The following is a 3,307-nucleotide window of genomic DNA, read 5'->3' as shown; positions in this document are numbered from 1 at the left end:
TTTGTGTTTCTCTAGGTTCCCAGGCCTCTACTTTCCTGGCTCAATCCTCCTTCCTTCCACGACCCTTCCTGAACCCTTCCCATGGCCCCCAATGCCCATCTGTGGTTCCCCTTTGGCCAGGGCCAGCAGGCACAGTGAGGAGAAGGTCAGCTCACATCCTGAAGAATTACATCTGCAGTCATCCCTTTTCTACATCAATCTCTCATGAGTAAAAGCACATGACAGCTACAAGGCCAGTAAAAGAAAACAAGCGTGGAGTTTCCTGATCATGCCAGTTGAAAGATTTAAGGAACAAAAACAACTGAAAAAATGAGGCGAGGGCCAAAACCAAAAAACCCCAAAACAAAACAAGAGTAAAGAAAAAGCAAAGAGAAAGCAAACAGCTAAAATTTCTGGCCTTCGTTCTTAGGCCAGATGACCTACTCTTCATGCCAAGCAAAACTCAGGAAAGACAGTTTTAAGATTGTCTTTATTCTGCACCAGCCTGGTACAGAATTGAACATCGCTCTGGTGACAACTGCAAGAGCCCACTGCAACAGGGGAAGATTACACGGGACTCTAGCCATGCCCTCTTCCCTGACCGACACTGCTGCAATGGCTCTACATCTTCCACCATTTGCTGATTTGCTTTTAAAAAACTTTGCCCTTGCAGACAGGTGCAGCTACTCCTTTTAACTCAGAGCAGCATTGTCCCAGCTATAAGATACAGAGGAAGGGGGCTCAGGGAGGAGAAGCAGACTTGTCAGAGATGCACAACAAAAGAGGCACCAGTCATGAAGTGCAACAAGGGGGCTTCCAGCTGCACAACAGGGGAAAAGTTCTTCACCCTGAGAGTGGTGCAGCACAGGGACAGGTCTCCCAGAGCAGCTGGGGACCCTCCATCCTTAGACATTTTCAAAATTTCTCTGGAATAGGCCCTGAGCAACCTCCTCTAACTTTGAAGTTGGTCCTGCTTTGAGCAGAAGGATGGACTGGAGCTCTCCAGAGCTGTCAATGATTTTTTTCTCTGATTTCTAGGTGGACAGGACACAGCACACTTGGAGCACTTCACAAATACCAAAACTGGCCAAGGCCTGGCAAACTGTGAATTTTTATTTTTGCACAAAAAAGGAAGACAGCATTCACAAGGAAATTTCCTGTGTTTCATCAGCTTAAGTGTAACACATTCCGGATCAAGCTTCATTATTTATGGATGAAGTGGTGTTCATAATCTGCACTCCAGAGCATGGTGAAAACTGAGATCAAAGAGCAGAAGCACCTGAGCTTCTGATGTGTTGGAGGCCTACAGTCCCCCAGTTCCCAAATGGAGTAAGATGTGCACATTACCTCTGGAAATCAGCTTGCACCACCTTGCAATGTGCCATCCTCATCTTTCACAGGCACCAGTGAGCTTTAGGTGCGCCACATCACATGTGCCTAAGCTGAAGTCATGCACTCTAAACTGTCCCAAACACTACCAGGGTGGAGAGAATGAGTTAAAGCAGATGGGGATTAGCTAACTGCAGATTGTCGGAAATTAGCCAGTGTGGAAAAAAATATTTTGTTATAACGAAAGTAAGTAAGACTATCTAAGTAGGTCACCACAAAACCACATCAGAAGATGAGAGCAAAGAAGGAGGTGTGGGTTCAGTCTCGCTACAGGAAACCAAACGTTCTCCAGCTCTGCCCCGCCTGTGACACAAAGAGAAAACCAGCTGCTGCCCAAATCTCACTGATTTTTAAAGCTCATGCATGTTCATACCTATTTGAATGGCTTTCACTTTCATGTAAACGGTTCACGAGTGTCACTGTGTCTGTGCCATGAATCTACAATTCCATTTTGATTAAAGTGCACAGCTGATATTCTAAAGGGCCTTCAAAATGACCCAAGGTATACAAACCAATACATCTGTTTGTACAAACCCTTTTTTTTTCCCCTGAGGAAGTCAAACCAGAAATGAACAGAAATGCATGTGATGCTGTCATACTATTTGTTTCTATAGTGCCTGTCACCCCTGCACCTCAGACTTTCAGGAACTGGATGTATGTATGTCCATGGCTGCCTTTGTAAGCTGAGAGGTGCTAATTAGCCCCATTTGCAGGTAAGAACTGATGTACAGGAGAGCTTAGAGACCCAAGTCACAGCGGCAGCCTACACCAGAGGAGAGCATTTGAAACTTACATCAGGTAAGGCTGACAACTGGATGATATTTTAATTCAAGAGCATTTTGACGCTGATTTTGAGGCAGTGGCTTTCTGATTCAGCTTGATGTTAACTGGATAAATGCTCATTTGACACTTTCTTTTTGCTGTAAGGCTCAGTTCTCAGTCTGTGGTTAAGCAGTGAAAGGTGAGCATGGATCAGCTGTGTGCTTACCCAGGTCTGCTCAGCTAGAAAGGGTTAGAGGAGCTGCAGGTTGAACACGTCTTATTTAAAAAGTCAGGATCCATTTCCTGCTTTTAGGCACCACAGAATATTTTGACGTTATGCTTCAGCACACTTTCACAGTCGTTATACCCAGGTTTCCAGCATACCCTCTGAAACGATAACCCTGTGCCACCACAATCTCGGTCTCCATTTAAGCACCAGGGGTTACTTATGAGCTTGGGTGATGGCAGTTGAGGGAACAGGAGCCACCAGACAATGACAGTTGAGGGACAAGGAGCTGCTGGGTGATGGCAGCTGAGGGGAAAGGAGCCAGGCAATAGCATCAGGGAAGGAGCTGCCAGGTAACAACTGAGGGACAAAGAGCTGCCAGGTGACTGCAGCTGAGGGACAAGGAGCTGTGGGGCAATGGCAGCTGAAGCAGATGCCACCAGACAATGGCAACTGAAGAATGAGGTGCAAAGCCACGGCGAGTGAGGGAAAAAGAGCCACTGGGCGATGGCAGCTCTGAGGGACATGACGCCAGGCAGCGATGGCTGAGGGACAAGGAGCCACTTGGTGATGGTGGCCAAGGGACAGAGTGTCAGGCAGCCATGGCTGAGGGACAAGGAGCAGGTGGGCAATGGCAGCTCTGAGGGACACGGCACCAGGCAGCCATGGCTGAGGGACAAGGCCGCGGTGGTGATGGCGGCCGAAGGCCTGTCCCCAGCGCGAGCCGCTGCGACAGCAGCGCGCGAAGGGTGACGTCACGCCGCAGCACCGAGACATGACGACACAGCGCCGCTACGCAACCGCAGGACCGCCCGCGCGCGCACGGCCGCCCCCGCCCTCACCCCCCCCGATCACGCGCCCGCCGGAAGGACAGCGGCGGCAGGCGGCCGCCGTGCACGCATGCGCGCTGCGCCCCCTCCCGACCCCCCTGAGTCCTACCATAGAGATTGC

This window comes from Nyctibius grandis, chromosome 19 (genome assembly GCF_013368605.1).
Source record: "Nyctibius grandis isolate bNycGra1 chromosome 19, bNycGra1.pri, whole genome shotgun sequence".
Classification (NCBI taxonomy): domain Eukaryota; kingdom Metazoa; phylum Chordata; class Aves; order Nyctibiiformes; family Nyctibiidae; genus Nyctibius; species Nyctibius grandis.
Note: the sequence above shows the minus strand (reverse complement) of the source record.